This window comes from Doryrhamphus excisus, chromosome 3, assembly GCF_030265055.1.
Source record: "Doryrhamphus excisus isolate RoL2022-K1 chromosome 3, RoL_Dexc_1.0, whole genome shotgun sequence".
NCBI lineage: Eukaryota > Metazoa > Chordata > Actinopteri > Syngnathiformes > Syngnathidae > Doryrhamphus > Doryrhamphus excisus.
In genome coordinates, this window is record NC_080468.1 from 21034303 (window position 1) to 21059689 (window position 25387).

Below are 25387 nucleotides of genomic sequence, written 5' to 3' on the forward strand. Positions count from 1 at the left end.
TTTGTTCCCTTTTCAGAAGAGAAAGACAAACACTGGAGGCCGGAATCAAAAGACCAAAAAAAAAACAAAACGTTAAGCTCACATCTCTTTAACCACAACTGCAGCAGCTTGCAAACAGATCTTAACAAGCGGTGTGAGACATCCCTGCTATGTTTTTGGGGAAGGAAGACACAAGGGAGAGGTCTGAAGAAGAGAAACAAGAGTGGCACCTCCATTTGTAAGTACAGCTGCAATGTCAGGACGCCTGCTGCAGCAGAGCAAAGAGAGGCTGATGGATGATGGTGTGTTGAGATACCTCCTCTATGAACCCTCACAGAATCTCTGAGGGAATGCTGAATAATGCTACGAGAATCAGTGATGAAATGAGTCACGTGATCTCTCTAAAAGTAAGCCCTTTTCTAACTCCCTCAATTCTCTTTAAATATTTAAGGCTTGTAATTAAACTGTGATGGAGTGGGGTGCCACAGGGGGCGCTGGCTTTATTGGATGACAAGTGACAAAGTATCAGTTGCTGCGTTGACCTCGACATTTTTTTTTCCTGATCTTGTTACGTCCCAGTGACAGCTTGGTTGCCTGCGAGGGGATTCAAGCTTGGAGCCTTCACCCCCCCCCCCCCTACACCATCCCTTTTGTTCACGGTTAGACAGACAGGGAACCACCTCCATCAATCATAGAAGACATGCTCGGTGAGCTGAACTTTAAATAAATTCAAAATGAATTAAGAGATGATAGGAAAATTGACAGGAGAAGCATATTGCAGACCGTTTCTTAGAACGGATTCACATTATTCAGGTTAGATTATTACGTCCTACAGTTTGGACATGGAAAGATACCATTAAAAACCAAGCATTGGGACACAAAAATGCAGGTTTTGCTGCATATCTTAAAACGCAACCTGGAGCTCTGTCATCTTTCTTTCAGTCAGTTACAGACGTGGGAGCTGTATATGTTTGATCGTTTTAATTTCCTCAGTGAATAGGTTAGTGTGGGTATAGGGCACAATAGTGCTTCTTAGAGGCAAACACAGAGGACAAACACAGCTCATTAGCATTAAAGCTACAGATACACAAATATATTCCCCAGAGGGCTTTCAAAAGTACTTATAAAAGCCTTAATTCAAGCATCAAGGCTACACCTTGGACAACACACTTCCAACAACCTATTCTGGAATCTCTGAGACGCTTGATCATTTCCTGAATTAATTTTCTCTGCCTTCTGCTCTCGAGCCAGCCCTTGTGTTTATTCTCATCCGTTCCTCTCCAGGAGCTAATAAAAAGATGTCCTGACTTGTCACTCTTATCATAATAGTCTGCCAATAGGCTCGAAGAGGAAAGATGGAATATAGTCAAAGTATGTGACTGCTGATGTGCTTGAAGGTCTTGGAATGAGCATTACACACGTCTCCAGTCCTAGGTGCTGATAAGGCAGGTCACTTGACTCACCTTTCTGGGAAATTGGGTTCTTGAAGAAATAAATTAATGGCCATAGTGGACTTTCAAGGTCTTTGGATGATGTTTCTATCCTATACTTTATTTATGAATGCAATATTGGGTTTTGGACTCAACAAACATTGGACCAACGGGTTTGTTTGCACCTCTAAATTGTATTCCCAGTGCAAATAACAACCGAGCATGTTAGCAAGAAATACATGTCTAACAACATTTGTTGTCCTTCCAATAAGAGCATTGAACTCAGTGTAGTCTGAATTATTCATCAGCCTGTTTGTGAGTGGAGACCAGTTCAAGGAGTTCACGTGAGCCTGCAGTGAAAAGGTTCATTACTGGAGTAAAATATTTCGCAGATGACCAAAAAATGATCAGTTCTTTTATGAACAATTCTTATCTATTGAGGTTGTCTGAGACAGCAGACATTTTAATTTAAGTAGACTTTTAAAATTTGACAATCTCAATCTATTTTAATTACTGTGATAAGTTTCTGCACAATAGAATTGCTTATTTATGAATGAAATATTGTAGTTGGAGCATAGAAAACCTGTTAACGACTTTCTAAATACTTTTTAAAAAACATTATTAGAGTCCTCTAAACATGAACTAACACCCCTATAGTCACTTATGCACTTGTATTACCCAATATAGCAGACATATCAGTGGTAAATAAATATGCTTGTGTGTATTGCTATGAATGTGTTCCCTAGGGGAGCTGAGTGAGTGGCGCAAAGGAAGTGATGTTGAAGGCCCATGTTTTTATTAGGAACTTTTATTAGAATCTGGCTCCAGATTTGAACACTACAGTAACATTGCTTTCACCTAACGGCTAGTGTAGATTACTAAATATATTCAATAGGGAAAAGAGAAATAAATATGTGTTCATATTTCACATAAGGATTGTGAATGATGGGCAAAATTCCAAAAAAAAGTGCAGTTCCCCTTTAAAAGGACACCATACAACGCAGCTACTTTAGTGAGCTTCTGCCACAATGAAACACCCCGCGATTGATTTTTTTTGTCACAGCAGATCTCTTAACAGATTTCTACTCACTGTAACAGTAATGAATTTCATTACACATAGCTGGAACACACAGGCAGGCGGCATTGCAGGCATGAGGATGGGGTGAGGGAAAACAAGAAGGCCTTTTTGTCACATGGGGACTATCTGTCAATAACGATGTATCTCGCCCGCTGGCTAGAGATCGAAATAACAGCTCTGCATGGAGCAATTATAGCAGCCGTGTAGTGCTTCCCTTTAGTCTGATGTATTGTCTCCCAGTGCAAAGTGTAATATACATGTAAATATACGTAGATGCGCAATCTTCAAGTCCGCTTCGCACACAAACACATCGTAACAAGAGTGCCCCATAACCACGGTGACCAAATACATCCTTGCGGCCATGTTTGTTTCCAGACCACAGTGAGTCAGGATTCTTGATTGGATTACTCACCTTCTCCTTGCGGCCAGGAAAGGCCTAGTCTCTTCATATGCTCCTCTTTTGCAACATTTTTACCTTCCCTTGCACATCTGGAGACGAGGGAAAACATATGGACTTCACTTGGTTGTTCATTTTTGACAAAGAGTGCACCTTCTTTAAAGAATTGTGCCCATTATCCACAATTCTGGGCCACGCGGTTGGCTAGTGGTTAGCATGAAGATCTGGGTTTGAATGTCCATTTGGGTATTTCTGTATAGAGTCTGCATGTTCTGCCCGTGCATGGGTTTTCTCTGGGTACTCCGGGTTCCTCCCACATTCCAAAAATATTCATGTTAAATGGCGACTCCAAATTGTCCATTAATAGGTATGAATGTGAGTGTGAATGGTTGTCTATATGTGCCCTGCAATTGGTTGGCGACCAGTCCAGTCCTCTTTTCTGTCTGTTTTAAAGATATAAAAACAGCTAAAAGAAGAATGCACATAATGGGAAACACTTATTCAAGCATTCAGCATTAAAGCTACAGATACACAAATATATTTCCCAGAGGGCTTTCAAAAGTACTTTTAAAAGCCTTAATTCAAGCATCAAGGCTACACCTTGGACAACACACTTCCAACAACCTGTTTTAAAGATATAAAAACAGCTAAAAGAAGAATGCACATAATGGGAAACACTTATTTAATCTATAAAGCCTTCTGAAAAACACTCCAAAAGGAGCCAGCAACGCCCTATTTACATATAATGTGACGTATATATTAACCAATTATTGACATCTTTCCATACCACACTGGCTCGTTACAAGCTGATTAGGTAGTGATTGACACTGTCAAATCGACGTGGAGACTCCAAGATACAAGACAAGTGACACACTCGGAACGCTTCTATTGTGTTTTGAAGAGCAGATCACAAGATTAACATGTTGTGGATTTACGGTCACTTTATAGACACACAAAACAGTGCTGCTAGAAGTAATAGCGCTTTTATAAACTAAATCCCAGCATCACGGCCATATTTGGGACAACACACACTTGTCAGCATTTGTTATCAACGCAATGACATTTTACAAGGGTCTAGCATGACAATAAAAGCAACAGAACATGACAGTGAAATGTTATATGGTAAGATAGTTGGTACACCGTGACTACTCATTAGAAATCTCTTGCAGAGTGTTTTGCTGGTCACTGGCTCACGCTCTCTTCTGAACCAGAACAAATCCCACTATCTCTTTCTTTCCGGCTTTGTCCGACTGTTTTTAGTTCATCTACTTACTGTTGCCCTTATCTCCCGTTCTCACAGATTCACTCTAATCCCATTTTCTCTGGCCCGTCCTCCAACCGCTTTCAAGTTCTATTCTTGTTGGGCCCTTTTTTAACTTTAGGTTTTGAATTTTTTTTCCGTCGCTACCTCCATCTTCTCTCTGTCTGTCCACTTGTCCTCGAACTCAACACTTAGCTGTGTCCTTCGATTATACTTTTTTCCAGATTTGCCAATTTACCCAGGGGACATTTAATACTTGAACAAAGATGGCTTCGGCCTTTCACATATATAAATACCACCTCCTGCCTGCAGAGTTGATGACTTGTCGCCACCCTGACGTGAACCCCATGGAGGTGACATGGCTTCTGGCAGATGGCATTTTACAGAAGGAAAATAGAAATCAATACAATAGATAAGAGCGAGGGATCAAGAACAAAACTAAATGTGCATTGACACTTGTCATGTTTGCTTAAAAGAAATTCTGCTTGTGTGGTTTATTTGGTAAAAGTGTGACCATCTTGGTGGGTCTTGGGATGCTTGCAAGAAGATTCGGTTCACTTGAGCTCAGATGAGAACATGACATGAATCAAAGACACAGATCAGTGTTAAAATGAATGAAACTGTGAGCGCTAAGTGAACCACACCCAAGTGCACACCAAGTATCTTTGCTTCTGCTTGAATATTTCCCTATCTGCCCTTGTACGGAATATAATATTGACTTCATTCATTTGTGGTATCCTTCAAGGACACAGTGGAACACAATAGAGCACATTGTAATTACACAGATTTTTAAAAATCAAAATCAAAAAAGGTTACAGATAACGATCCAACGTGTATCAGAACAAAAAACCTCTGATGACTTTTTCTTCCTCAGCATCATTTCTCCAGCATTTTGCATAAGAATAGAGCTCATCTCTGTGTTTGCCAAGCCAGTTGAATTATTTTCATTCATTCATTTCAAAGTTGGTAAAATCCCTCGATTGTTTATGTGTGTTATGACCTTGAGTCATAATTAGAGCATACACAAATCGATATGTTTTCTCATTTGCCAATTACACGTTCTTTGTTCGCTATATGTTTTAGTTACTGTAACATTACATGCATTGTTTTTGTGTGCTTAGTTATAGCTCACTGCTGTCTGATAACAGCAGATTCTGACCTCCTCTTGAAAGGCTATGTGTTTTATTATTGATAAGTCCTGGCCAGTGGTGATTAAATAGAACCATTTTCATTCAAAGCCACCAATCCATGCCGAAGTAATCAACCGATGTTTTTTTATTTGTGATGTTTGAAGCGACTTAAAGGAACACACAGCCATATTTCATCGTCATCGTGTGGCCAACTAATTTATTTAACCATGGCACTGACGAGCAAAGAGCTGTTAGAAGTTGCTTGTCGCTTTTGAAAAACCGATGAAAAAAACGCTGACTGTTAAAGCCCCTTTTGATTGCTTATAAATGGAATTCAGGCGTATGCCACAAGCGTAACTAACAACGCGGCGGCTTGGAGTCCCCATGCTGAATTTAAAGCAATTGCGCTGGAATATGCCGTGTGAAAGTAGCAAATAAAAAGGATTCTGGTCTGGTCTCTGCCCGGCAAGATGAAAAGAACCTTGTCCATGTTTGAAGTCACACGTCAGGTTTATATCTCACATGAGAGAAAATGAGGGCGAGCTATCGCACCGTCAACTCTCTCAGGTTACTCTCTTCTCACGTTGCATTCTCACTCATTTCCTAATGAGCCTAATGGACTGAGAGGAGCGTCTCACCTCTTTAAACACGATGAGGTCGAGCAGAAAATTGATCTGCATGGTGGGCCATAATGAGACAGACGCCCTGCGCAATTCTTTTCTATGTCGTTCCAATGACACAAAAACACCTGCCATAGAACGACATGTCCTCAGGAGAAGTTAGCGACATTTAGCAAGTTTTCTTTGAATTGCAGTGCATAGCTTATTATGTGAAATTTGCATTGCAGCACAGATTTCCTCTTCAAGTGCAGAATATTATGCATATTGTAAATCTTCATGCCTCATTTGAGCTCATGCCTTGTGATTTAAATAGCAATAGTGCCTTTCAATTATATCATACCTTGTAATTTAACCCTCCACTTGATGAAATCATTGTTTTATCTGAAAAGGTCACTGCTTTTAACTCCCAGCTCTTTCAAATTAACGCTCACTTTCATGCTTGCCGTGAATTTCAGTTGCCAATTTAGAGGCGGCTTTGAAGTGTTAAACACAAATACTTGATGGCGCTCAATCAAGTGAATGACGAGTGACTGTGTTGTCATTGCAAGTCAGGAAAGAAGATGAAAAATCAAATCCCGCTCCACAACGAGGTGTCTTTGAATATGTGCAGCGAAGACACCAATGGAATCATGTGATGTGCCTGTGAGATGTACAGAGGAGGGGGGGGGGGTTGCCTGCACGAGCCTTCTTGGGTCTCCGAGGGGCTGACTCGACAGGATGAGATGAGTAAAGCTCACAAGTTGAAGGCATGTGAGCAAAACTACAAGGGATGGACTGAGCTGAATCTACCCATTACCCTTGATTATGTTGCTATATTTGACTATTCAAGACTTTGTAAAACGTTCACAAAATACCCATCATGTATGGAGGACCAAAACTGCCAAAATAATAAATAAATAAAAGTGGAAATAAAAACAAAAATGAAAAAAATATCAAAAGATTAAATACAAAAAAATTTATATAAATGGAAATAAAAACAAAAATAAAAAATATATACATAAATGAATAAATAAAAGCAAAAATAAATACAAAAATAAAAACAAGATTCAAAAATTAAAAATAAATACTAAAATAAATGTAGAAATAAATACAAAAATAAATATATAAATAGAATTACATATCAATAAATAAATAAAAGCACTCTGCTCTCATATGTATTTATTTGCTCTTGCTGTGGCTGTTTGCAGGCATACCTAGTCGATTTTCGCACTCACATGTCGATCAACCAATAGGCGAACAGTTCAACCCAAGACACACTTAGGACCGCCCCCTCATTTGAATAGTTTTTCCTTCTGCATTTCAAGCTGACATTGTCTGCAGCATGAAATAAATACATATAAGAGCAGAGTGCTTTTATTTATTTATTGATATGTAATTCTATGTATATATTTATTTTTGTATTTATTTTTAATTTTTGAATCTTGTTTTTTATTTTTGTATTTATTTTTGCTTTTATATTTTATATATTTATTTATTTATTTATTATTTTGGCAGTTTTGGTCCTCCATAATCATGAAGGGTAGAGATTGTTCAAGGCACAAAGGGATGTTACCCCAAACCCTAAACCTGGGATAAAACCTGTGACAATATACCGGAACAAGATTGTACTCGACCAGAAAATAAGGCACCTAATCCAAAACCTGGAATATGAACTGGAATGTCCCTGAAAAGCCGGACCGGGGTATAAACTGGATTGGCCTTGGATATACCCCAATCCTGGGATAACTTGAAAGTCAGTATAAATCTTAACCATAGCATATTAACATGACTGCCCCAGATATAGACTAAACCTTAGGGTATGTAAACTGGGGCTACCCTCCCCTAAAAATATCATGACATAAGAATATAAGACAGGATATCAATCCCAGAATATGCTTAGTCTGCATTAATGCCACCTTTGGGCTTTTTGCCCATCACCAGTATCCTATTCTTCCCTCCTTTCCAGGTTCTCCCTGTGTCAACATGCAGAAGGAGTTAGGATTAAAATTCTCTTGGTGGGGGTTCAGCCATCAAAGCAACTCGTCGCCTCACCCTTCTGGTGCGTGACAAACCTCCCCCAGTAATAAGAGCATATCTTATTCCTTTGCTACCAATATAACAGGGTAGGAGTGAGACATATGCCATTGGAAGAAATTGCTACAATTTCAGCTCCACATGTCAAGAACTTAGCGACAATGGAAACCCTGCAAGGATGCCTAATGAGGAAGCGTGGCGAAGGAGAGCGGGTGACATGCCAACTGTGTCAAGAAACAAGAGGTGTTGACATTTAGTATCGACAAACAGGCTGCGCGCCTGTCGATCATGCACATGCTACCCACTCAATGCAAGATTCCTTTTTATTTTTTTTCTTTTGTTGCTTGTTTTGATTGAAGCTTAAAATCTGTAGAAATCCAATGCAAATAGCAGGATTGCACTTTGAGCGTGTATAGCGCCTGTATTCTCAATTTCCCTGGACATATATGTATTTCATATTCTGTTTCCTATTAGAATAAATGTATTCATAAATGTATTCTAGAGAATACCTTCTCTGCAGACCAATCATAATGTAAATATATTGCACAACAAACATGCATGTGCCCCCTCCTCGCTGATGATCACGCCCCCAAAAATAGTATGTCCTTGTGTTTTTAGCTCTATGTCAAATCACCTACAGGAGCCATGATTGACAGCTGAGTGGGAAAGTGGTGTATGTGTGTGTGTTGAGTCAGAGGTGAAATGTGTGTCTGTAAGGATGATTGAGGAGTAACGGTCTCCGTCTCAAAGACGTAATGCGATGGGACGGGTCGTGTCAGAAGAAAGAAATCGCAGGTTCACTAAAGTCCAGCGTGGATGCGCTCATCGCTGTGCAGTGACATGAAAACGAGCGCTCGCTGTGACACAGGTAGAAAGGCTGTGAAAAAGGAAGTGGATTCTCTTGGTGGCCTCAGCGCAGTGTCACCTCTGATGTCCAAACATGAGGGATGATTTTGCACTCGGCTAAGCGCTGAGGTTTGATTCCGAGTCGCTGTATATCTTTTAGTGTTTACACTAGTATTTAATGACTTTAATGAAATGACAAGTAATGACTTGTGACTTGCTATTAAACGCAAGATGCATTCTCTTCCTGTCTGTAATTCCCACTGGCCTGTGGGAACTGGAGTCCCACTGCGCCTTTGCAACCCCATGCCCTATGCTGCTTGCTGACTGAGCGGGGGGCACCCTTGGAGGAGTTTCTCGCTTGAGTAACTGCTCCAACCAGGCTCATGTGCTTTGAGGAGAGCTCTTTTTCAAGGATGCATTTGATTCATTATTCATTTTTTCATATTCATATTTTTGTCATTTGTTCGGTTACTTCGGTTTTCGATATCATGCCGTTTAAAACTGAATCATATGAAAACTGCAAAAAAAAAATTTCCCTTAGGAAACAACTTCAATTACATTGCAGGAACAAATGCGATATAAATATAAATAAAATAAAATAAAATGCATAAATGAACATTTAAGGTCACCTTTATCTTTATTAAAAAATCTCTTATTGGTGAGGACGGGTTAGGACCGACACCATTGTACTTTGTTACAAGGTATTTTTTAATTCAATAGTATTTTCTCACTAGGGGACAATGACAATTCTGGGTGGGAGGCATACTAACAGGCACGTTTGACATCCTGTTATAATAACAATATTGAATATCAATCTGATATCACCAAAAAAAAAACTGTATTGGATCGTATCGCCCATCATATTGGCCATTCTTCCATGAATTGTTTCTACTCTGAATGAGTGACCTATATTAACGTAAATAAAAACAGTGCTTCACCATCCATTAATGCTTCACCATCAATGCATGTCACTATTGACAGATCTTTTTTAGGGCTTCCTTTTCAGCAAACATCATTTGCTGCTGGATGTATTTCAGAGATTCGCACAGCGTCTGGCATTCAGGCCTGTCATTTATTGGTCAATCTATGAATGGCGTAGATGTACTGTAGCTGTGGAAACAGTCCTTTGGGGGCTTCTCTTTATGGAATGAGTCCCTGTAGACTCCTGCAGCATTTAATCATCCTGTTGGTTCTAGTGTAGTGAAATGTTGCTGTTTGGATGTTTAACTACATGCATGTGTTGACGTATACGGTCAAGTCTCCCTCGAGGTCTAAATATTGTCCAACAACTGAATCCATTTGTGGCAATATGTCATCTCCATCACTGTTTCCCAGCAGCCACTCCCGGTGGTCCTTGCAGGACACTGATCCCTCTGACCTCTCTCTGTGACTGCTCCCCCTTCTCTGGAAAGCGAGTTCCATTGCACTTCTTCAACACGCTTCGATGCGCGGCTAATTTCCCAAGGCTCGTTGCGGACTACCATTAACACTCCGGCTAAACATTGGCTGCCACGGGCGGCTTTGCCTTGGCAGAATCTATGAGCTCACTGGGTGGAGACCGTGATCAAGGCTGCTAGTGGCTCTTCATGCATGAAGTAGCCTCATACGCTCCTGATGAAATTTTAAGACCAGTTGAAAAATGACAAGAATTCGCATTTTGCACTGTTGGATCTTAAGCAGGTTCAAAGTATTGCTTAACAATGGCCGCCTGATGCCACTTAAACACTATGAGAAACAGGGTTATTTCTTTAACCAATCGGGTGTCAGATTGGGCAATTTAGGGTCATCAAACACTGTCTATCTCACTTGTCTGACACAATGGATCTAAACCCTTAGTCAGTTGTTATGGAAACCTTGACCCAGACCCCATTTTAACAGAAGTCTGGGAGACACTGTGGCTTTTTGATTCATACGCATTAAGGAGATGACATCAGATTACATAATAGAATTTATTGTACTCCTCCCTTCACCTTTAATGTCTTTTGTTGCCAAGGTGATGTCATCAACGTGCTGAAGACATAATCCTTCTGTTCTTGTCGTTAGCATGTGTCTGTGTGCACTTTATCAGCATGATACCATTAACTTATGTTCCCCCTTGGAGCCAAGTCAAGACAGCAGAATCCCCCCGAGGGTGATTGCTGAATAACTGTCCCATGGCTAATCCCCCTGTGGAAAAGGCTCCTGGATTCTGTGAATGGCGCCTGCACACGTGTTTCTCAGAAGCTTTGAAGACCCTGGCTGGCCTCTGACGCTCACTTCAATCCTCAGTGATCCTCCTGGATGAAACTGCAGCCAGAAGCTGCTTGGACCAAAGCGAAGGCGGCGGTAAACAAACGTGCCTGGCCATTGCTGAGCATCATCGTTTTTTTTCCGCACAAACACACGAAAGTGAGAGAGATTGGTCTGAAGGGAGAATGGATGACATGAAATATGCTCACATAAACGAGGCTCCGCTCTGCAGTGCACAGTGGTTACTGGTCAGACTGTGTTCCTTTTGGGATGAAGGCGGGGATTTGAGGATAAACTGAGAGGAAAATGGTTCCAGACAAGGTGTCATGATGCTCTGCTCGACATTTTTGCAAGGAGTATTACAATTATATGTGTTACAAGATATATAGGCCATATAAACTGACATCATCTTCACTACAAGAAAGTCACAAAGACTTGATGTAGCCTGAAGTCAACAATAATCAACAATGACAAATCTTTTTGGTATTATACCAAATTTCAAAGAAAAACATTCATTTATTCAGTTTTGCTCAACTTATATACCGCAATTACTTATGAACTGTGCTGTTCAATAAAAAAAAATAAGTATACAATGTATTTATCCTCAATGTTTCGGATTTTTGTCCTATTCAATATCACCACTATTCTAAATTATTTTTTTATATTTATTATGAACATTTTTTTTCCTATGTTATCTCCATTGCTAATTTTTCATTTTATTTTTATACTTGTTTATCACATTTTATTTCTTATTTCTTAGGCTGTCTTGTTTAAAAACTCGATTTGCTTCTCAATATATATTTTTTGAATTTCCATTTTATTCCAATTTGTAATTTTGAAATATCTTTATTGAAAAAAAAAACTTCTGTTGAACAGTCTGATTTAAACATAACAGAACAGAATGCGACTTGCAACTCCAGTCACAAAAAACAAGGCAAAATGCAAATAAATGCACTCACTAAGTGACTGACGAAGGTCACAAAATTAATAATAATTTTTAAAAACCTCGTAATGTAATGTAATTATTTCGAAGCATAGATATGCAACTTTTCACACCCATTTAATATTTAAAAAAATCCACAAATTCATAGACAGCAGGTCTATTCCTTAGTTCCTTCTATATTAGTAAAATATTATTCTACAGCAGCAGGAATGGCTTTTTTTAGGTTCCATGTTTGACATAAATACTATTTTGCTTGTATTGTCATTTTTCTGTTTACAAATTTCCGCTTGCAATGACCTGACAGCAAAATAAAAATGCAATTCCGCAAAAAAAGATCCCACTGTGGGAAATATGACACATCCCCAGCGCTCTCACAATAATGCATTATTTAAAGCTAAAGTCTTCATGGATGGTTCCAGAATGTGGGCCAAACATAATCTTTTTATTTGTATATTAAGTTCATGCATCCTCTCATTCTCCAGGTGAAGGTCCGATACTTTCTTGTAAGATTCTGATATGTTGCGCTTGGATAGAGTGGGCCATACATTTTCATCCAAAGGAAAAAATAATCATTCATGTTGGACAACTGTTTTTATGGATATAATGTGCTCCATATGATTACAATTGTTTCAAAAACACATATTATAAACCCATTTTTTGCATATAGTTGAAGTTATGCCTGGAATGGCTTTGGTGATACATTCTTTGAGATGATTTATGCCTTGTGTCTTCATCTGATAACACCATGACTTTCAAGTGCCCAAAGGGTATCTGGGAAACTTATGGAAACGTATGGCCCACCCCATATTCCTTCATTCAGCAGAACATTCAGATATCGTTAATGCATTTCATGTGTTGCTACATCTTGCTCGAGCTAACTCTTCAGTCAAAAACAACACCCAAAACCACATTTCCTCCCAATGCAAAAACCCCCATCCACCCCTGAAGGATACCTGGTACCTGGTACCTGCAGGTCCTCCGCGTATGACATCAAAGATATAGAAAGTCATCCAGTGTACACAGTGAAGTGCACTCAAACGGGAGGCTCAGCAAGTGTACTTAAGCCAAGAGGAGAAATGTTTTTTTTCTGCCCTGAATTTGATTAGGAATTATGCAAATTCTGAGATTTTTACTTAAGAAGATGTTAAAAAATCGTCTTCAACAGTTGTTTGTATGGCTAGTGATTACATTTTAGATTTACTGCAGAAATTTGCCACCAATTGATAAATAGTTTAGTTTAAATGGAAAAAAGCACCAACCTCACTGAGTAATGGCCACACTAATCAAACACACGAGACACCGCTTGGCTTGGCGGGTCTAAGTGTAGCAGGTCAGCTCGACGACACGGTCTGAAAGCCATCCCGTGGCCAAATGGGTCTGCAAAAAACAACATCCATAGTCAATAAATAGAACCACAAATACTATTTTCAGTGTATCACTTTTGCATATGGAATATTACTATAATGTTATTGTATTTAGCCGAGCTGGCTTTGGGCTGTGCTTATTTAACACATGCTTCTTTGGAAAATATTTTTCTAATTTAATCTTCTAATAGTTGCACAGCTTTCATTTAAGGTATTAAAATTTATTTTGACACATTTAATATGATGGAACAGATGGATTCCAACTCCTTCTTTATAAAACACAGATCATAAAAGTAGAAAAAAAACATGCAAATTATAATGTTATGTACATTTTTTTTTTTTACTAAATGTAAGCGTTCTACTGGATCCAATCATAGGAATGTGAATTTTCAATGACAGTCTTCTCATTTTACGTCCACAGCCGGTCAATAGATGGGAAAACAGCATTGGGGTAATAATGGACAAATTAAATGGTATTGGTACGTGGCGCACAAATTGCCTGCAGTAACATATTCACTGCAGGGCTAGTTTAATATTGCTGTGTTATTGACTAAATGTGCACAGACTGATAGATGTAAAAGAGGAAATGTGAGCGCTATGACACAAAAGGGGGTCATACAGTATGTGGGTGTATGACAAGACAAGACACAACAATAGGCCATAATGAAATGACAAATGTGGACGACAGGTAGGAATATAGTTCACCTTTCAATCACAAAGGAAGTACCGCCTTAAAATTGCTGATGACCAACTGATTATATGGTTAATAATAACAATTGAGTTGTATCTGCTGTGGGATTTCATCCAAAAGTCATCATTTTTACTTTGTGTTTCAGATAATGTTAGGAAAGGAATAGTCTAGGTATTCATGTATTACAGTGTATAACCTGCAAGAACCAAGGAAAGGTTAAATGCCCTTTTCCATTTTCTGGCAACCTCTGTGGGTAGCCACAATACAATTGATTTAACATAACAACTGTGACTCTGGACTTGTAATATTTTATTCATGGTCTGTTAAATTCATTGAATACATAAAGCTGTTAAATCATCACACTGGCAATATTAAGCAGACAAAAAATACGCTGGGCTTTAGAATAAATCCTCAAAATTAATGTTAAATCATGAAACCCTAACTCTGAAAGTTGCACTGGGTATAATGATTCCGTTTTTCCTCACAGTGATAGTGGATATAGATGATTTAATACGTTGTGCTGCATTTGATGAGTCATTGTAAACCACTTCCATGCATCCATTACACCTCAGCATAGTATATGATAATATGGGTGCTTTTATCTGCCCGTTAAATTGATTTTTCTTTTACAGACTACTGGTAGTCTTTTTCTTCCTTTCCTCAGTCATAATCAAGATGCAACTAAATATTTCATATCAGATTACCCTTTCAGTCTACAATCCAAGTAGTTACATGTATATTTTAGAATGTGTTGCACTCGTTTCCCAACTACAATCAAGGTATTGAGAGATATTTCATATTCAGCTGTTTGATATTTGGTTATGGAAGTGGGATCATTAAACCCCAAACAATGACCTCGGAAACAACCATACTACTACACTTTTTCATTTACAATCTTTATGTGAAACATTAACACATATTTCTTCCATTTTCTGTGTATTATAACGGCAGAAAATGAGTTAATATGAGCTAGCTAACAATGCATATAATTTGGAGACACCTATTTCGACTCTCCAAAGCCCTCTAAAAATGTTTTATATACATGCTGCGATCATGCAAGAACAAGTACATTGACAATATCATGTAATACTCATAGTATCTTTGATTATTTCAAATTAGATTACTAGATTAGATTACCAGAACATCTTTCCAAGGTGCATAGATTTCAGAGTATGTGATATTCTATTTTTAAACAGTAAAATCCTAATCATTTAGTACTGGATATGTCCTGGTTACAGAAGTGGGATCACATTTATTAATTTTCAAACACATAATTGCAGTAAGTTCAAAGCCGACCTCTCAAATAAGACGCTGGATTCCTGTCCAATTTTATAGCAGACAGTGGAGTCATCTGAGGCAAAAAAAAGGACAGTAATTTCCCACCAAGAAAGTCAGATGGCACATTGCGCACTTACCTTATTTAATGCTCCAATGGTGATACCTACTCCTCCCGCTGTTTAAGAGCTTTGTTTCCTCATAGGGATTGCACCATCACTTCCCCCTGCAGATATCTGGGTGACATAAATGCACACTCTTTCATGCCAGCCGGGCTAATGGACGTCATTTGGGGATGGTGTTGGGCGAGAATGTGAAGAGATGATGGCAAAACATGCAATTGAGCATACGCAATTATTTACTTTTATGGACTGGTTTGTAAGTAACCATTTGCAAAGAACACTGCTTTTCTTAATGCATGAATTTAATGCTTCGCAAGCAAGATTGGCTAGGTTGAACCCAAATATGCACCTTGTCAATTGCAGGCGCTACAGCAAACTCTAAGTATGAGGCCATATGCATCACTGAATCTTTTGCCAATCTTTTGCAATTTACTGAATTTGTTTCCAATTTTTTAAAATGATTAATATAATCTCGGTGCAGTCATCCCCTTGCTACATTGTGGTTTGAACATCACTCCCTCACTCTAATTTAAAGGAGACCTATTATGCCCATTTTCCGGCCCTTTGTATTGAGTTGTGGACTCCTATAGAGCAGGTACACACAATAGCCTGCACAGAAAACGTTTTAGATTTAGCAGAATCTGCACCTATTCCAGATCTGTTTCCTTGGATTTGTGCTTCCACCCACAACCTGCCTCCGAGCATGCCCACTCCACTGTGATTGGTCACACGCCCACAGTGCTTCCTAACTACAAACAAACCCATTTTTCTTAATAAAGTGCATATATGAGTTTATAATAAATGAATATAGTCTGGATAGCTAGAGTGTTTAGGAGCTACTGGCTGGAGACCCCTGACCTACCGTGTGTGAACTCAGATTGGTAATGTAGCGGTGGAGCTCAGGAGAAGCAGGACGTGTGGCAACCTCACCTGCCCGAGGAAGAGCGCTGATTGTCTGGCACACTTTATCAGAGTTGGTGCGGTGGAGCTCAGAAAACGGACATGTGAAATGCCATTTGCTGGGATTCACCAAATACAATAACTTCTGCCTGAGCTTGTATCGCAAACATAGAAGATCTTGGGGACGGCAGAGAGTTTGTATATAAGGAAGTCTGCCCCTCTGTGATGTCACAAAGGGGCATTTTTACCACGCTTTTTGAAACCCAGCATTTTGAGCCATCCCAAACACCGCTATTAAAAACACTAGACTACCAAAAAAAGACACATCGCCGTCTTCATACTCTTTTTCATAATTAGTTTCATAATTCCTTTGTCACACACTTTGTCAGTCTCTCTCTTTCATTGCTCCTCTCGGTGTCACTTTCGTCTCAATGCAAATTAGAGATTTTAGCTTGAGCTGTGTTCTTCATCCAGCCTTTTGAAACCTGTTGGTGATTTTTTGACGCACTGTATAGAAAGGCAGACACTTAACCTTGCAATCCTACCTCCACTCAATATTCCCAGGGTTATTCGTTTGCGCTGATGATGAGATGTGAGATGTGTTTTTATTTAATTGGAGTTCAACACCTGCCACGGCCGAAGAAGCCGAAGCAGAAGTGGTAGTAATTATACACGTACGTATATACGTGATTCAAAAATAATGCATTAAATATGACTCATTAATTAATGGTATCTTTAAATTTGATACTCCTACTTTTATTACCATGTAACATGACTCTTAAATGTTAGCACTATTTTTCCTAAATTCTTAGAAAAGAGTGGTAAGCCAATATTTACCATTTTTGTACAGTGAAAATGTATTACAATTCACCCCAGTAGGGGGAGTATGGGAGCAGAGTTAAAATTGTGACAGCTTTAAAATACACACACCAACTTAATTCCGGTGCATCGTCATCCCGCCTTGAGCTGATTCTCTTCTCTCCATCATGATGGAGCGATGCCTCCATCTCGGGAGGGTGGGTGTGTGGGAAGGAGAGGGGGAATAATTGCTTACCCTCACACCCTGCGATAAGTGTCTCCTAACAGCCAGCCGCTGCGATGATGCCGATAACGACACTTCTTGCACAAGAGCGCTCTTACACTCTCACAACACAAGGTGCACTGCTGCCCGCACCAATGGGACTCCCTGGTGGAGAAAAGCTGCCGTCATGAAAACAACAAATACAAACATGTTTAAAGTGGATCTTTATGCCATCTGTCTCCCGCCTGTTGTAAACAAATGCAAATAAGGTAAAGACAGGCATCACACAACAAAAACACAGTGAGCCTCTCTTATGGCTTTTGTGCAAAATGTGTTGATAGTGGCTGTGTTGAACACACACGTACTGTACAGACACATGCATGTCCAAAGGGTGCTGCAGACAGACAGACACACGCCTGATCACATATTTCTTTAGGGAGACGATCTTTTCTTCGCCATACAGTTACAGAATTCTTGATAACCATCAACACCGCAGAGTAAATAGCCTCCTTTGACAATATATCTCTTCATCTTTTTTTTTACTTTCCTCCATATAAGCCAAGCGTTATGATCTTTTTGGTGGTGGTGTTGTTGTTTTTCCTGCCGCATCTTATCAGCTTTTGATATTTCTTTAAGAGTTTCCACGGCACACACGTTAATGCTGCTATCATACATTTGTAAAGAACTTACTGACCTCCTGCCTGACTTCCATAAGCATGCATGTAACTCACGAGGGTCGCGGGGGTGCTGGGGTACACCCTGGACTGGTGGCCAGCCAATCACAGGGCACATATAGACAAACAACCATTCACACTCACATTCATACCTATGGACAATTTGGAGTCGCTAATTAACCTAGCATGTTTTTGGAATGTGGGAGGAAACCGGAGTACCCGGAGAAAACCAATGCATGCACAGGGATAACATGCAAGTTACTGCCTTAACATGTTTCAATATATCCACAGTCTACATAGAAATATATTAGTCGTGTACTGGAAATATCTTAGGATCACTAAAACGGCAAACCGTATGCTGTGTAACTATTCGCAAACGTTTTATGCCCATATTTGACTTCTCAGTTTTAGTCCAACATTTAGGAAAGTAATTGTTTTAACCTTTACCGATATATCATATTCTCTTGAAACCATTATTATTACTATAATCTTGTCATTTAGTATTGAATATATATATTTGTACACAAATGGATCCTGAAAACCCAAATGCGATATACTATGGTAAAAGGTTCACTTTTGACACTTCCATTACTGCTGCTATCGTCGGTTATTAAATAACCTACAGACACACTGGCACACCTTTTAACTAATATGCTAATATTGACATAATGGGTGTAGATATGATGAATTCATTATCCAACACCTTTTAAAGGCAATGCAGCATTAAACATCAATACACAATATCAATTACCAACCATACGTACCGCCTAATCCTAAATATAATTGATGTAGGTTGTACAAGAACTATATTAATGCTTTTCTGACACAATGGTGTGATTGATGAAGGCTCCCATCCGCCATATGTTCACTGGCACCTGCGTGGACGCTACACAATGTAAAGGCTCTCCAAAGACTCACTATCGATTGATGTGTCGATGGGGGGGTGTGTTCAATGGTTCCCAATGGCTTCTGATTGATCTCCCACTCAAGTGGATGGCAGCCTTTTATTTAGTTGATTTTGAAAGCTGAACAAGGCTTGCGTATTGCTGTAAAATGGCTTTGCAGAATATATTGCAACTGTTCATCTTGACAGCAATGAAAACTACATTTTTCTGTGTGAAAAACATGTAACAAATATTATTGTTTTGATTGTTGTTGATTGTAAAATCTACATATTACAGCACAAATCACCACATTATCCGTCATAATTGCTCAAATATGTGTAAGAAAACCTCAAAGCGGTTCTAAATCTTGAAATTGGAGTGAGACAAAATAATTAAAGCGAAATATGTAGGGTTCATCAGCTGAAAAGTTTAAGACTCCAGCCTTTTAAAAAGCCAAAATTCTTGGCAAAAATGCAATTTTCTGTCAGGTATTCACACTGTCATGAGCTCTTAATCGCAAAGGCAAAAAAGCTTTCTCTTTTCTCGGTTGGATTGTTGAGCTGTTCAAGCAAAGCCTCTTGCGACGCGCCATTGTTTCTGAGGTTGGACGCAGTAAGACAATCATGGGGGGAGCGCCATCGTGATCTGGAGTGCTTTTTCCTTCAATATAAGAATGAAGTTTCAGGCTGTGCAGGAGTGTCAAACGGTAGCTGGCTATGTAGAGATGTTGCAGGGTGCATTTCTCATCTCTCATCTGCATGTTTTTTCCACAGTACTGTGCTGCAGTTCACAATGCCTGCTTGATAAAGGTGTTCTTCCAGAGGAATAATGTCACTCTTTTGGACTATCCTATGTGTTGCTCTGATTTAAACAAAAATGATAACATTTGGGGATAGATGGCTAGGGAGGTTGACAAAAATGGAGTCATGGCTCGCTGAAAAGAACCAGCTTTTTTTGCTTCCAAATGGCCCCTCAGATTTGTTTATTGCTTATTTTGATTTATCACTGATATAATGTGTAAAATTAATTAGTAATGTAAAGATTTTCTTATATTAAATGTTTGTTTATATGGCTTTATTTATATGCCCAACATGGAACAGATTCCTAAAAAAACAAAGACACATTTAATTTCGACAAAATCTGATTGCTATGCGTAAATGTCCAAAAAAAAACCTGCAACATAATGCAAATTAAAATGTGCAAATCTAAAAATCATAAGAATATTCAGGGAACAGTTTTTGCTAGTTGAGCGAAGATCATCAGAATCAAGTGTCTCAGATCTTGTTTCCCTCTGCTCATTATCCTAACCTTTCCAGCGTGCAGTCTGTTATTATGGAGCTCCATTCTCTCATGCGTTGTCGTCTTCCTTCCTCCTGTTTGTGTGCTCAGGACAGTGCTGGATGTGAAACGTCTCTGTTATCCTTCTGCTCAGTGTTGACACATAGGCACGACACGCTGGTAAAAAAAAACAGACTAGGAAACAGACGATCCTTGAAAGAGCCGACTCTAAGAGCCGGATCGTTCGTGAAACACAATTGGCAGAACCGTGTTCCCCTCAAAGAGAAAATTAGAGTGCCAGCCTGAATACTTACGACTTTTTTCCCAGACTTACGGCTCTACTAAAGTATAATGAGTAATGAACAGGAGAAATAACATGAAGGTGACTTAATTACAGGTAATTTTGTCCAGATGTTGGGGTCCATCCTATTGCAGTAACCCCCTCCAGCCTGCAAGGGGCATGCCTGTGTACCCCCTCAAGGCTGCAGGTGGACGTACAGTGGACGTCCGCTAACAACAAGAGCATGATAGCACTCTCACAATAAAAGCATACAGCAGCCCAAACAGCTGGGATTCTTTTATTTTGAAGTGAGCACTGTAGTGATGTGTTTTCCTCTCCATCCGGTTGTCTATGCAGGTGGAGCGCCTCGTCCACGAGCGTCCACATCTGTCTTGAAGGAGAGACACGGTGCTGCTTGCTGATGTTGGTAGGGGCAATGGAAAGCTGCCTTTCGGTCTCACCAACCATGTGGATAAAGGCAGGAAAGAGACGCCAGTGACACACAAATCCTGACTGAGAATTTGATTTTTTTCCACTCCTCCTCAAAAAATCTGGAGAATAACAACGGAGGGACTGCAGCAGAACAGTAAGTGATGACTTTTTTTAGTCTGTCTTTGCTGTGATGACGGGTGATGATGCTGAGGCACAAAAAAAGATACGATATTTGGGTTTGTTGGCTTTACGCAAAGGATGCGTAAAGTGTCGATCGCGGCTGATTCATTTCCAGGTAATGTGATACTGTCTGCACTCTTGAGCACGTTGGAGGCAGCGTGGAGGATATCACGATCATATATGGCAAAAAAAGCCACGTGTGTGTGTTAATTTAAGGGCAGAGAAATGTGCGCTGTGAAGGCACAGAGTGCGTTTCTTTGCTCCTCCGTGTCTTTTACGCATTGTAGCCACGCGAATATTCTAACAGCTTTCAACACTGATTCAGCCAATTTGGACTGCAATGTGCATTCATATTGTGGACTTCGTGGAGAATTTCACTTCACTTGGCTGCTGCGCACACAAGGCTTGTGCACGTTTTGCACTTCCATTAAACTTCCCCGCAAAACGAGCACTTTTATGCTCATTTTTAGTCATGGACACGCATAATAAAATTAGGCTACTCTTTACTGCGTGGGGAGAAGCGTGATAATTGGCTTTGGTGATTGGACCCAATCCTGTTTTGGGATAGTAGATAACCCCTCCCCAAATAAATGTGATCAAGACGGTGTGCTTGTGAGGCTTGCTGCTGTAGGTGCATACATTTTGAAACACGCACGTAGCCCTTTAGAGTGCAGTAAATTGCATTATTGGTGGAATTGATGATATGATTTGGACACTTGTAGCAATACAGTATAACTGATTGCACAGTGGGGGTGGGGGCTTATACACCTGTATGCATTCACAAAGTGCTCAGGTTTGATTGACATGGTAGTTTACAGCAGTGTAGAACTGCTGCACTGTTCCTAATCAATCTTCCTCTTAATTTTTCAATGTCTGAACATACACACAAACAGTGTGCAGTGAGCCCACACCTGTAGTTTCACACCTGTCCAAAACCTGAGAACTGAGGCTGTCAGACTTCCACTCTGTCATATTTTGTATACGTGTGGGTTCAAGGTATATTTCACAATGTAGCTCTCTTTATTCTCAACCTCGGAAAAAAACCTTAGTTAATCATTTTTCTGTTTCTCATTTAGTTTGTTAATTAGGATTACTTTAATTACTTTATTTGACTTTTGCAACTGTTCTGGCACTTCTCTCATTCTGGAAATGTTGATTTGGCTCTCTTAATTCTGCTGCCCCATTATCTATATGCCAATCTACAAAACCGAGAGTGCTGGAACAGTGTGCAAACGTAGTTGCTAATATTTTAACCCACTCACATAGCTATATGATATAACCAAAATATGACAAAACTCATCATCCTCTTGTGCATTAGAATGCATGGAACAAATACAGAGAATGCCTAATGGGATATGTTGTGGTAGTCTACAGCAACTTTTGCAAATGTAGTTTGATATCTGAATATGTTTTGACACCCCTTTTGCATTGGCTGGTACCCACTTGAAATACGATGATGCACACTCACAATCTTTTCACTCTTTGTCTTCTTGGAGTGGATTTAAGGTTGCAAACTTTGCAGTTTCTTTTCCTCAGACAACTTTCTGCAGGAGCTTTTTCTTTCCCCGAATGTCATCAAGCAGGGTAGCAGGGGTCAACACCAATTGACCCCTGCCCTCCCGCCACAAAACAGAAAGCTTTGAGTGTTTGGTAGACGTTACAGCCTGGCCTGTGGTGGAGGCATTGTCTCCTATCTTTTCATCATCCATGTTGACGGCGAGGCTGAAAATTGGAGGGAAGCAGGAGTCGGAATTGGGTAATCTTGCTGTAATCCCTGGCATGGCGAGCCAGAAGACGTGCAGTCTGCCTCATTAACTCCCTCCTTCGCCGCTCCCAGCTTGGCCCTCATCCATCTTTGCCGCTCATCCGTCCAGCATGCCAGCAAGCAGAGAGGTTAAAGGAGCTTAGGGGAGCCATAAAAGCAGACACTTGCATAAAAAGGGGAGGATATACACAATAGGGAAATGAAAGATTCTCCCCTCCTACTCCTACTCACTCTCCGTTTCAGCATTACAGAGCCTGATGATGGAAGACGTGCCCGCCCGGCTCTTCCTGCCGCACTTCTATCACTTTTCGCTTTTGATTAAGCGGTGAGGGAGGCCCATCATGCACACTGAAGGACCACTCATTGTTTCTGAATGATTGCATGCATGAATTTGTGACAGAGGACGATGGACTGAAAAGATGGGAAAAAGATGCAAGCGAAGATTCACTGGTGGCTTATTGATCTGATCGGGTTACTCTTCCTCTGGGTTGCCAGGGTAGTCGGATATCTGCAACCAGTGTGGGATTTAGGCTGTAACGGTCAATTGGGATTTTCCAATGCAGTCGAAATACAGTCATGAAATAATGAGAACATCCCTTATTCTAATTTTAAATGACATTTACATCATTTACATCAGTTGTGCTTAAAGTTCTGTGGAAGCTAGCGTGCATGTGATACAGATATCCTCAAAGTTTTATAATCATCAGACAAATGGTCAATTATTACGGACAATTAGGTTGCCCCTACAAAGACTTTTTGATTGATGGTGGCCATCATTTTTAACCAATCTTGCAGACATATACCTGCTACTCCTCTAAAGGTGTGACCCAAATTTTGTGCTGTTTCGGCTAAACACAGTTTCAGCTGGTCTTTTTTTTAGTTTTTTTTTTTTTCTCGGAAGAATTGCAAATCATATTTTAAAGTTATGAACAGTGCATCATGTTGTGTATATATCAGACAGATGATAGTACAAGCAACACAGTTGGGGTGGGTGCATGTTTTTGACAAATATTCACCTTTTTGTGTGCTGCAGTGTCCTCATTTTTTCACCCGACTGCTGCAGATTTGTTTCATATTTTTGCCATTGTTTGCATTGCTTATTCTTACTCACAGTAATTTAGCTTATTCTGATTGGCTAAAAGGGCCAAACAGTCAAGGCTCGCTGTGCCACCTGCTGCTCTGGCATGCACTTGACAGCCAGCAAATGCGCTTTGAGTCTTCAGTTTTGAACGTTTACTTGCTGGTGTCGGCCGCAGAGGAAATCTCGCAAAATTGTCGTGTGATGGCGCCAGTTGAGTTCAAAGCACTGCGCCGCTTTTAATAATGTGCCTTTGGTCTTCCTAATTGGGGAACCGTTGAGGGACCCGCCGCGGGAATCCTGGATCTGCGTCCCAGTGTATTCCACAAAGATTGGGTCATGAATTCATTCAGTGAATTCATTTCAATCTTTGATGAGTTTTTTTTAATATATTTTTATTCCTCCCTCAAATATGTAATCCCGGAACCCTTTTTCATATCTGAGTAACCCCGCAAAAAAGCAGGCACCGCCAATGAATTAATGAAGATGTGCTTTGTAGCCTGCAGCCTGATTTGGTATATTTGCTGTACCACATTGCTCAGCTTAGGAGGTACAAGTTAGATTCTTGGAAGTATGCTTGGATGCTCGGTTTTCTTTCAGTGAACCCCACTTGCCCTTGAAACACTATATGAGCGCAAGTGCAGGCTTTCACCTCCTCATCTTACCCCAACAATTTGGACTATTCCATGCTTTGAGTAGGTCCTTTTCTGTACACAAACATCACAGACCTTTGACATCACACGTGTTTTTGTGGATGAATGAGGAAACAAAATTCCCACAGTCACACTCCAAAATCTTGACGCCAGTCATTTCCCAGGCGAGAAGAAGCAGTGATTGGCTCCTTTTGGTGCAAAGTGGAGCAGGTTGTGTAACGGCTATATGGGACACACATAAGAGTTTTACGCTCATAATTGAGGAGTGGGTGTTAGTAACTAATCCGTGTGCTGTGGGATATCACTCATCCACACAATTTCCAGTTTTGCATAATCATACAGTTTGTTTGCATGACACTAGCACAACTATAGGCTGCGGTTTAGCACAAAAGACAAAATGAAGCGCCTATCTAATCTATGGTATCATCAAAACGTGCAATCTTTTTTATCTTGAATATTTTGGAACATACATACCATGGCCACTTTAGGACGAATAAAACTTGTTTTAGGAGTACAAGAATTAGGACTGCACTGTTATCTGTGTCCAGTTTACATCCCAAATTCTAAGCTCATTCTGGAAGGCGCATCATGAAAACCTAGGAATGGCTTTTCCCCATTCGGGGTTGGGGTTGGATATGGCTTTGTTATTTGGCTCTTCCTGATGCAAATCTCCTATTTATCTGGGCTTAGAACCGCCACTGGACATCTCCAATGGATGGGTGATAAAAACAAAACAAAAACAAGTGACGGTGACACTGAATGATTGTTTTATTTTATTATATTTGATGATTATTATTGTATTTTTAGTAGATGAATGTTTCATATGGAAGTGCAGCATTGGTCGTTCCATCTTGTTGCTCATTT

The 25387-nt window shown here is 39.9% G+C and overlaps 1 protein-coding gene across 1 annotated transcript in view; it reads left to right on the forward strand.

Moving 5' to 3' along the window:
* The window catches only part of LOC131125407 (neurexin-2-like), a 410351-nt gene that overhangs the window by 41621 nt on the left and 343343 nt on the right, over window positions 1–25387 (forward strand). The window contains exon 4 of the mRNA XM_058066943.1: window positions 20773–21001. The gene's annotated coding sequence lies outside the window, so the exon portion shown is untranslated. The remainder of the gene's footprint in view (window positions 1–20772; window positions 21002–25387) is intronic.